The sequence below is a fragment of the Rhinopithecus roxellana genome, chromosome 12 (assembly GCF_007565055.1).
Source record: "Rhinopithecus roxellana isolate Shanxi Qingling chromosome 12, ASM756505v1, whole genome shotgun sequence".
In the NCBI taxonomy this organism is placed as follows: Eukaryota; Metazoa; Chordata; class Mammalia; order Primates; family Cercopithecidae; genus Rhinopithecus; species Rhinopithecus roxellana.
The window spans coordinates 23,038,008-23,050,024 of record NC_044560.1 but is presented as its reverse complement, the minus strand read 5'-3'; the positions used below and the strand labels follow the sequence as shown (position 1 = coordinate 23,050,024).

At 48.9% G+C, this 12,017-nt stretch overlaps 1 pseudogene across 1 annotated transcript; it reads left to right on the top strand.

The window, feature by feature from the left end:
* The first annotated feature begins 7,500 nt into the window (after window positions 1-7,500).
* Window positions 7,501-8,188, top strand: LOC104673204 (annotated as a pseudogene). Its single transcript, XR_004052223.1, has one exon. The product of XR_004052223.1 is annotated as a midkine pseudogene (transcript).
* The last annotated feature ends 3,829 nt before the right edge of the window (window positions 8,189-12,017 follow it).

Below are 12,017 nucleotides of genomic sequence, written 5' to 3'. Positions count from 1 at the left end.
CTCTTAAGCCCCAGGCCCAGTGGCACCCTTGGTCTTGTCCCTCCCAGCCTGGGTCAGGGATGCTCTGCTGGCTGTGGCCAAACTTCCTCCTTCACATGCATGGGGAGGCAGCGCGAGCTGTCGGCGGAGACGCCTGGGGGCCAGGACGTCATGTTGTGTGCCCATGCGCCTTCTGTTTCTCCAGTCTGGCTTTAGGAAAAGAAAAAGCTCCATCAGCATGTCCCCAGGAAGCTGGTTTGTTGGGGAAGGGGTGACAGCAGCACTCCAGGAGGTGGCCGATGAATCTACCATGCGGGATTTCGGCTGGATTTTTCTTGACTAAGCCAGGGGCTTGCTGATACCAAGCAGGTTGCAGGCAGAAGGCTTTCATCTGCTTCACAAAATCCTTAGGGCTAATGCCTTCTCCATGTGGGGGCAGCGATGAAAGCATGAAGGGTCGCAGCTGATGTTACAATGAGAGTATCCCCCTTCCTGGCACTCAGGCAAGGACGCTTCCCAGATGATAGATAGACAAAGGGGACCCTCCCAGATGGACACAGGGACCCTCCCAGATGATGGACACAGGACCCTCCCCAGATGATGGACACGGGGACCCTCCCCAGATGATGGACACGGGGACCCTCCCCAGATGGTGGACACAGGGGACCCTCCCCAGATGGACATGGAGACCCTCCCCAGATGGTGGACACGGGGACCCTCCCCAGATGGACACGGGGACCCTCCCCAGATGATGGACATGGGGACCCTCCCCAGATGGACACGGAGACCCTCCCCAGATGATGGACACGGGGACCCTCCCTAGATGGTGGACATGGGGACCCTCCCCAGATGGACACGGGGATCCTCCCCAGATGATGGACACGGGGACCCTCCCCAGATGGACATGGGGACCCTCCCCAGATGGTGGACACGGAGACCCTCCCCAGATGGACACGGAGACCCTCCCCAGATGATGGACACGGGGACCCTCCCAGATGATGGACACAGGGACCCTCCCCAGATGGTGGACACAGAGGCGCTCCCCAGATGGACACGGGGACCCTCCCCAGATGGACACGGGGACCCTCCCCAGATGGTGGACACGGGGACCCTCCCCAGATGGACACGGGGACCCTCCCCAGATGATGGACACGGGGACCCTCCCCAGATGGACACGGGGACTCTCCCCAGATGGTGGACACAGGGGACCCTCCCCAGATGGACACGGGGACCCTCCCCAGATGGTGGACACGGGGACCCTCCCCAGATGGACACGGGGACCCTCCCCAGATGGTGGACATGGAGACCCTCCCCAGATGATGGACACGGGGGCCCTCCCCAGATGGTGGACACGGAGACCCTCCCCAGATGGTGGACACGGGGACCCTCCCCAGATGGTGGACATGGGAACCCTCCCCAGATGGACACAGGGGACCCTCCCCAGATGGACACGGGGACCCTCCCCAGATGGTGGACACAGGGGACCCTCCCCAGATGGACACGGGGACCCTCCCCAGATGGTGGACACGGGGACCCTCCCCAGATGGACACGGGGACCCTCCCCAGATGGTGGACACAGAGACCCTCCCCAGATGGTGGACACGGGGACCCTCCCCAGATGGTGGACACAGGGGACCCTCCCCAGATGATGGACACGGGGACCCTCCCCAGATGGTGGACACGGGGACCCTCCCAGATGACGGACACGGGGACCCTCCCAGATGACGGACACACGACCCTTCACACATGGACAGGAGGATCCCAGCAATGTTATAGATGATAGAATTCATAGACCAGGATAAAAGCCCCGCTACAACTTACTCCAGATAATCAAGAAGCTATTGCAGGTGTGGTTGTGTGCCTGTAGTCCCAGCTACTCAAGATGCCAAGGCCAGCCTGGGCCACAAAGCAAGATCTCATCTCTAAACAAAAACAGAAACCAACTAGAAAAGCAGAAGCTAGAGGAAATATCAAATGTGTTAGGGGCTTTGAAGGTACGAAAATCCCAAGGGGGAACTTCTAGAGATGAAAATTGTGACGTGTGATTTGAGAAGTTCACTGGGTGGAAGTCCCAACAGGTTAGACACTGGAAAGGAAAACAGTAGTCAACTTGAAACTGTAACAGTAAAAACTATTTAAAATAAAACATTTTACAAAGCAGAGAAATAGAATGGTGAGCTGTGAGACAACGCTGAGTGGCCTAACATACGTGTAATTGGAGTTGGTCCTAGAAGAGGGGAAGAAGATAAAATAGCTGAAGAAATAATGGCTGGAGTCATTGCAAGCTTGATGAGAACCATAAACCCAGCAGTCCAAGGAGCCTCTCAGCACAAGAACCTGGATGGAGACTCCCAGAGCGTCATAATCACGTCAATAAAATGCCATGATAAAGCAACAGTGCCCACTCCTGCCTCTTACTTTCGACATTCTAGGAAGTTCTTGCCAGAGCAATTAGGAAAGAAAATGAAATAAAAGAGGCCAGGTGCAGTGGCTCACGCCTGTAATCCCAGCACTTTGGGAGGCTGAGGCAGGCGGATCACCTGAGGTCAGGAGTTTGAGACCAGCCTGGCCAACATGGAGAAGCCCCAGCTCTACTAAAAATACAAAATTAGCCAGGTGTGGTGGCGCATGCCTGTAATCCCAGCTACTCGGGAGGCTGAGGCAGGAGAATCGCTTGAACCCAGGAGGTGGAGGCTGTAGTGAGCTGAGGTCGCGCCATTGCACTCCAGCCTGGGCAGTAAGAATGAAACTCCATCTCAAAAAAAAAAAAAAAAAATATATATATATATGTATATATATATACACATATACACACACACACACATATATATGTATATATATATAGGAAAATAAAACAAAAGAAAATGAAAATGAACTAAAAGGCATCCAGGGCCAGTCACGGTGGCTCACACCTGTGATCCCAGCATTTTGGGAGGCCGAGGCGGGGAGGATCGCTTGAGCCCAAGAGTTCAAGACAAGCCTGAGCGACATAGTGAGACCCTGTCTCTACCGAAGGAAAAAAAGGAAAAAAATGCAAAAATTAGCTGGGCATAGTGGTGTGCACCTGCAGTCCCAGCTACTCTGCAGGCTGAGGTGGGACGATTGCTTGGGCCCAGGAGGCAGAGGTTGCAGTGAGCAGAGATTGCACCACTGCCTTCCATCCTGGGTGACAGAGTGAGATCTTGTCTCAAAAAAAAAAAGAAAGAAAGAAAAAGGAAGATGTAAAACTTTTCAGATGACATGATCTCATATGTAGAAAATCCTAAGGAAGCCACTAAAAAAATTATCAGAACGAAAAAACAAGTACAGCAAAGTACAGAATTCTTGCAGGGCACAAGGTGAGTATTTCAAAAATCAATTGTATTTCTTCACGGGCAACAAACAATATAAAAATGAAACTCTTTTTATTTTATTTTTACTTCTTGAGACGGAGTCTCACTCTGTCACCCAGGCTGGAGTGCGGTGGCGTGATCTTGGCTCACTGCAAGCTCCACCTCCCGGGTTCACGCCATTCTCCTGCCTCAGCCTCCCAAGTAGCTGGGACCACAGGTGCCGCCACAACACCCGGCTAATTTTTGTATTTTTAGTAGAGACGGGGTTCCACCATGTTCGCCAGAATGGTCTCGAACTCCTGACCTCAAGTGATCCTCCTGCCTCGGCCTCCCAAAGTGTTGGGATTACAGACTTGAGCCACCGCGCCCGGCCTACAGTCAACTGATTTTCAACACGAGTGCCAAGACTATTCGATGGAGGAAAGAATCATCTTTAACAAACGGTGCTGAGACCCCCAAACATCCGCAGGCACGTGAGGGAAGCTGCTCGCCTCATCCACGTCACACACACAATGAACTCAAAATGAATGACAGGCTGGGCATGGTAGCTCACGCCAAATCACCTGAGGTCCGGAGTTCGAGACCAGCCTGGCCAACATGGTGAAACCTTGTCTCTACTACACATACAAAACTTAGCCAGCGTGGTGGCAGGCGCCTGCAGTCCCAGCTACTCGGGAGGCTGAGGCAGGAGAATCGCTTGAATCTGGGAGGCAGAGGTTGCAGTGAGCCGAGATTGTGCCATTGCACTCCAGCCTGGGTGACAAGAGTGAAACTTCATCTAAAAAAAAAAGGGGGGGGGCCGGGTGCAGTGGCTCACGCCTGTAATCCCAGCACTTTGGGAGGCTGAGGCAGGCAGATCACTTGAGGTCAGGAGTTCGAGACCAGTCTGGTCAACATGGTGAAGCCTATCTCTACTAAAAATACAAAAAGTTAGCCGGGCGTGGTGGCAGGCAGCTGTAGTCCCAGCTACTCGGGAGGCTGAGGCAGGAGAATCACTTGAACCCGGGAGGCGGAAGTTGCAGTGAGCCAAGTTCACACCACTTCACTCCAGCCTGGGAGACAGCCTGGGAGACAAGACTCAATCTCAAAAAAGAATAAAACAAAATAGAACAGAATAGATGACAAACATGAGAGTTAAAACTACAAATCTTTTAGAAGAAAATAGAGCAGTGAATTGTCATGATCTTGGGTTTGGAAAGGTCTTGGGCAAAAACATTCTTAGGTGGTTTGGTGTCCCCAGAAGCTCATGTGCTGGGAGCTTGATCCCCCATGTGGAAGTGTTGGGAGGTGAGGCCTTTAAGAGGGGTTTAGGTTATGGAGGCTCTGCCCTCACGAAGAGATGAATGTTGTTATTATGGGAGTGGGTTCCTCAGGGAAGGGGGGTCCAGCCCCTCCTCTTCTCCCTCTCTGTCTTCTTTGCCCTTTGCCAGGAATGACACAGCAGAAAGGAGCTCATCAGATGCCAACACCTTCATCTGGATTTCCCAGCCTCCAGAACTGTGAGAAATAAATTTCTGTTCATCATAAATTACCCAGTCTCAGATATCCTATTAGAGCAGCACAAAATAGACTAAAACAGATACCAGAAGCATAAGTGACCAAAGAAAAATATAGATAAATTAGACATCATCAAAATTTAAAATTTATATTTCAAACGGCATTATAAAAAAGTGAAAAGACATCACATATGGGAGGAAACATTGGCAAAATATATATTGACAAGGAAATTATCCAGAACTCCAGAAAACAATCAACCCTGAACTCCAGAAACAATTAACTCTGAACTCTAGAAACAGTCAACCCAGAACTCCAGAAACAATCAACCCCCAACTCCAGAAACAATCAACCCCCAACTCCAGAAACAACCCCCAACTCCAGAAACATTCAACCCCCAACTCCAGAAACAGTCAACCCTGAACTCCAGAAACAATCAACCCTGACCTCCAGAAACAATCAACCCTGAACTCCAGAAAACAATCAACCCAGAACTCCAGAAACAGTCAACCCAGAACTCCAGAAACAGTCAACCCCCAACTCCAGAAACAATCAACCCCCAACTCCAGAAACAACCCCCAACTCCAGAAACATTCAACCCCCAACTCCAGAAACAGTCAACCCTGAACTCCAGAAACAATCAACCCTGACCTCCAGAAACAATCAACCCTGAACTCCAGAAAACAATCAACCCAGAACTCCAGAAACAGTCAACCCAGAACTCCAGAAACAATCAACCCTGACCTCTAGAAACAGTCAACCCAGAACTCCAGAAACAATCAACCCTGACCTCCAGAAAAATTAACTCTGAACTCCAGAAACAGTCAACCCAGAACTCCAGAAACAATCAACCCCCAACTCCAGAAACAATCAACCCCCAACTCCAGAAACAACCCCCAACTCCAGAAACATTCAACCCCCAACTCCAGAAACAATCAACCCTGAACTCCAGAAACAATCAACCCTGACCTCCAGAAACAATCAACCCTGAACTCCAGAAACAATCAACCCTGAACTCCAGAAACAATCAACCCCCAACTCCAGAAACATTCAACCCCCAACTCCAGAAACAATCAACCCTGAACTCCAGAAACAATCAACCCTGAACTCCAGAAACAATTAACTCTGAACTCCAGAAACAATCAACCCAGAACTCCAGAAACAATCAACCCCCAACTCCAGAAACATTCAACCCCCAACTCCAGAAACAATCAACCCCCAACTCCAGAAACAACCCCCAACTCCAGAAACATTCAACCCCCAACTCCAGAAACAATCAACCCTGAACTCCAGAAACAATCAACCCTGACCTCCAGAAACAATCAACCCTGAACTCCAGAAACAATCAACCCTGAACTCCAGAAACAATCAACCCCCAACTCCAGAAACATTCAACCCCCAACTCCAGAAACAATCAACCCTGAACTCCAGAAACAATCAACACTGAACTCCAGAAACAATTAACTCTGAACTCCAGAAACAATCAACCCAGAACTCCAGAAACAATCAACCCTGAACTCCAGAAACAATCAACCCCCAACTCCAGAAACAACCCCCAACTCCAGAAACATTCAACCCCCAACTCCAGAAACAATCAACCCTGAACTCCAGAAACAATCAACCCTGACCTCCAGAAACAATCAACCCTGAACTCCAGAAACAATCAACCCAGAACTCCAGAAACAATCAACCCCCAACTCCAGAAACATTCAACCCCCAACTCCAGAAACAATCAACCCCCAACTCCAGAAACAACCCCCAACTCCAGAAACATTCAACCCCCAACTCCAGAAACAATCAACCCTGAACTCCAGAAACAATCAACCCTGACCTCCAGAAACAATCAACCCTGAACTCCAGAAAACAATCAACCCAGAACTCCAGAAACAATCAACCCTGAACTCTAGAAACAATCAACCCAGAACTCCAGAAACAAACAACCCTGAACTCCAGAAACAATCAACCCAGAACTCCAGAAACAGTCAACCCAGAACTCCAGAAAACAATCAACCCAGAACTCCAGAAACAATCCACCCCGAACTCTAGAAACAATCAACCCTGAACTCCAGAAACAGTCAACCCAGAACTCCAGAAACAATCAACCCTGAACTCTAGAAACAGTCAACCCAGAACTCCAGAAAACAATCAACCCAGAACTCCAGAAACAATCGACCCCAAACTCTAGAAACAATCAACCCTGAACTCCAGGAAACAATCAACCCAGAACTCCAGAAACAATCAACCCAGAACTCCAGAAACAGTCAACCCCAAACTCTAGAAACAATCAACCCAGAATTCCAGAAACAATCAACCCAGAACTCCAGAAACAATCAACCCTGAACTTCAGAAGCCATCAACCCAGAACTCCAGAAACAGTCAACCCAGAGCTCCAGAAACAATCAACCCTGAACTCCAGAAACCATCAACCCAGAGCTCCAGAAACAATCAACCCCAAACTCTAGAAACAATCAACCTAGAATTCCGGAAACAGTCAACTCAGAACTCCAGAAAAGTCAACCCAGAACATCAGAAACAATCAACCCCAAACTCTAGAAACAATCAACCCTGAACTCCAGAAAACAATCAACCCAGAACTCCAGGAACCATCAACCCTGAACTCCATAAAAAATCAACCCCGGCAGAGCGGGAGGGGCAGGGCGCGGGAGGGAGCGAAGCAGCACGGGCAGCGAGCGAGATGCAGCACCGAGGCTTCCTCCTTCTCACCCTCCTCGCCCTGCTGGCGCTCACCTCCGCAGTAGCCAAAGAGAGCGAGTGTGCCTGGGGGCCCTGCACCCCCAGCAGCAAGGATTGCCGCGTGGGTTTCCGCGAGGGCACCTGCAGGGCCAGACCTAGCGCACCCGATGCAGGGTGCCCTGCAACTGGAAGGAGTTTGGAGCCGACTGCAAGTACAAGTTTGAGAACTGGGGTGCGTGTGATGGGGGCGCAGGCACCAAAGTCCGCCAAGGCATACTGAAGAAGGCGCGCTGCAATGCCCAGTGCCAGGAGACCATCCGCGTCATGAAGCCCTGCAACCCCAAGACCAAAGCCAAGGCCAAAGCCAAGAAAGGGAAGGGAAAGGACTAGAGGCCAAGCCTGGATGCCAAGGAACCCCTGGTGTTACATGGGGCCTGGCCCACGCCCTCCCTCTTCCAGGCCCGAGATATGACCCACCAGTGCCTTCTGTCTGCTCCTTACCTTTAATCAATCATTCCCTGCCTTGTCCCTCTCACTCCTCAGCCCCACCCCTAAGTGCCCAAAGTAGGGAGGGACAAGGGATTCTGGGAAGCCTTAGCCTCCCCCAAAGCAATGTGAGTCCCAGAGCCCGCTTTTGTTCTTCCCCACAATTCCATTACTAAGAAACACATCAAATAAACTGACTTTTTTTTTGCCCCATAAAAGCTTTCTTTTTTAATATAAAAAAATCAACCTTGAACTCCAGAAACAATGAACCCCAAACTCCAGAAACAATCAGCCCAGAACTCCAGAAACAAACAACCCTGAACTCCAGATACAATCAACCCTGAACTCCAGAAACAGTCAACCCAGAACTCCAGAAAACAATCAACCCCGAACTCCAGAAACAATGAATCCCAAACTCCAGAAACAATCAACCCTGAACTCCAGAAAAGGGCCAGCCCATGGGTGGATGGTCAGCTGCTTTTGACAAAGGTACAAAGACAATTCAGTAGAGAAAGGAAAGTCTTTTCTTTTCTTATTTTATCTTTTGAGATGGAGTCTTCCTCTGTCACCCAGGCTGGAGTGCAATGGTGCCATCTCGGCTCACTGCAACCTTTGCCTCCCGGATTCAAGCATTTTCTCCTGCCTCAGCCTCCTGAGTAGCTGAGATTACAGGTGCACACCACCACGCCTGGCTAATTTTTGTATTTTTAGTAGAGACATGGTTTTACCATGTTGGTCAGACTGGTCTCCAACTCCGGACCTTGTGATCCACCCACCCCAGCCTCCCAAAGTACTGGGATTACAGGCGTGAGTCACCACGCCTGGCCAGGAGAGTCTTTTCAACGGTGGTTCAAAAACAATTGGATATCCATATGCAAATAAATTAACGGATTCTTACCTCACATCATATATACAAATTAACTAAAAATAGATCATAGCCCTAAATGCCAAATCTAACCATAAAACTTTTTGGAGAAAACTTTACAAATCTTTGTGACCTTTAGGCAAAGATTTCTTAGATACAACACTAAAAGAATAATACATCAAGAAAAATGGGCAAATTAGATTTCATTAAAAGAACTTCTCTTTTTCGTTTAAAAAAAAATTTATGTATCCTCGTTGTTAAGCATGAACTGTTTTTCAAAAGACAGTGCTAAAAAAATGAAAAGGCTGGGCACAGTGGCTCTTGCCTATAATCCCAGCACTTTGGGAGGCTGAGGTGGGTGGATCACCTGAGGTCAGGAATTTAAGACCAGCCTGGCCAATAGGGCGAAACCCTATCTCTACTAAAAATACAAAAATTATCCGGGTGTGGTGGTGGGTGCCTATAGTCTTAGCTACTCAGAAGGCTGAGGTAGGAGAATCACTTGAACCCGGGAGGCGGAGGTTGCAGTGAGCTGAGGTCACGCCACTGCACTCCAGCCTGGACAACAGAGCAAGACGCCACCTCAAAAAAAGAAAAGAAAAGACAAACCACCAGCTGGAAAAAGATAAATCACATATCCGATAAAAGACTTACATGCAGAATATATAAAGAACTCTGAGCCGGGTGCAGTGGCTCATACCTGTACTCCCAGCACTTTGGGAGACCGAGATGGGTGGATCACCTCTGGTCAGGAGTTTGAGACCAGCCTGGCTAATATGGTGAAACCCCATTTCTACTAAAAATAGAAGAAAACTTAGTGGGAGGGTGTGGTGGCACGTGCCTGTAATCCCAGCTACTCAGGGGGCCGAGGCAGGAGAATTGCTTGAACCTGAGAGGCAGAGGTTGCAGTGAGCTGAGATTGTGCCATTGCACCCCAGCCTGGGCAACAAGAGTGAAACTCTCAAAAAAAAAAAAAAAAAAAAGAAAAGAAAAAAGAATACTGCAAACTCAAAAATAAGAATTTAATTTTTTGTAGCGACAGGGTTTTGCCATGTTGCCCTGGCAGGTCTCAAACTCCTGGCCTCAAGCAATCCACCTGCCTCAGTCTCCCAAAGTGCTAGGATTACAGGTGTGAGCCACAGCACCAGGCCACAACCTAATTTTTAAAATGGACAAAATAGGCTAGCCACAGTGGCTCACACCTGTAATCCCAGCACTTTGGGAGGCCAAGGCAGGAAGATCACTTGAGGTCAGGAGTTTGAGACCAACCTGGCCAATATGGTGAAACCCCGTCCCCACTAAAAATACAAAATTTAGCCAGGTGTGGTGTCAGGCACCTGTAATCCCAGCTATTCGGGAGGCTGAGGTGGGAGAATCGTGTGAACCCAGGGGGTGGAAGTTGCAATGAGCTAAGATCTCATCACTTTACTCCAGCCTGGGCAACAGAGCGAGACTCTATCTCAAATAAAATAAAATGGACAAAATATCTGATCAATCTTTTTACCAAAGAAGATATATGGATGACAAATGCACATGTGAGAAGATGCCCGGTGTTATTCACTGTTAGGGAAATGCAAATTAAAACCAGAATGAGCGCCTTCTGGAATGACTGAATTACAAAGCTTTCCATGCTGAGAGCGGGTGAGGACACGGAGCCTGGAACCTCTAGTGGGAATAAATAATTCTACAACCACACTGGAAAATGGTTTGGCAGTTTCTCAAAAAGTTAAATATATACCTATCACATGACCCAGCCACTCCAATTCTGAGTATGTACCCAAGAGAAAGGAAAGCTGTATCTACACTGCCACCCCCACGTACCTGAGACAGGTCTGACTCCATTTGGAAAGTGATTTTGCTGGCCAGGCACGGTGGCTCACGCTTGTAATTCCAGCACTTTGGGAGGCCAAGGCGGGCGGATCACGAGGTCAGGAGATCGAGACCATCCTGGTTAACACGGTGAAACCCCGTTTCTACTAAAAAATACAAAAAACTAGCCAGGTGAGGTGGCGGGCGCCTGTAGTCCCAGCTACTTGGGAGGCTGAGGCAGAAGAATGGCGTGAACCCGGGAGGCGGAGCTTGCAGTGAGCTGAGATCGCGCCACTGCACTCCAGGCTGGGTGACACAGCGAGACTCCGTCTCAAAAAAAAAAAAAAAAAAAAAAAAAAAAAAGAAGAAAGAAAAGAAAGTTGATTTTGCCAAGGTTAAGAACGTGCCCATGACGCGGCCTCAGGAGGTCCTGGCAATATGTGCCCAAGGTGGCTGGGGTACGGCTGGGTTTTCTACATTTCAGGAAGACACGAGACTTCAATAATATGTGAATAATATGTGTAAGCTGTATATTGGTTCAGTCCCAAGAGGCGAGACAACTTGAAGAGGGGAGACAGCTTCCAGGTCACAGGTGGTAAAACAAAGGGTCGCATTCTTTTGTTTCTGATTAGCCTTTCCAAAGAAAGCCATCAGATGTTCATTGATCTCAGTGAGCAGAGCAGAGGAATGGCTTTGAATTCTGTCCATCCTGTGTCTGCAAGGAATTTCCCTGTGAACACGTCCTGAGGGAGTTAGGCAGCTTTTTATTTTTTAAAATCTTAGCTGCCTTTTTAAAGAATAGAACAGAAGACAGGTTGGCCCTAAGCAGTTGCCAGCTTGACTTTTCCATTTGGCTCAGTGATTTGGGGGATCCCGAGATATATTTTCCTTTCACACTAGGAACACTTGTACACAAACGTTCATAGCAGTTTTACCTGTGAGAGCCCCAAACTAGAAATAATCCAAATGTCCTTCAACAGAGGAATGGATACAGAAATTGCAGTGTATCCAACAATGGAACACTTTTTATAAAAAGTAACAATAAACATATACCACAGTGTGGGTGAATGTCTAAGAAACGCTGTCACCGAGGACAGGCGTGTTGTACTCTTCTGTCCTATACAAAGAAGGGCCCAGTGGATGATTCTAGCCAGTGCGACTTACTCTGCAGGAACAGCAGATTCGTGGTTGCTTGAGTGTGGGGAGGGAAAGAATCACCAAGAGGCCGAAGGAACGTTTGGGAGTGTTAGAGATGTTTGTGGGGGCTCCCAGGGGTATACGTGTCCAAACCCAGCAAAGTGCACACTTTAAATAGTTGAAGTGGGCCGGGCGCGGTGGCTCACGCCTGTCATCCAGCA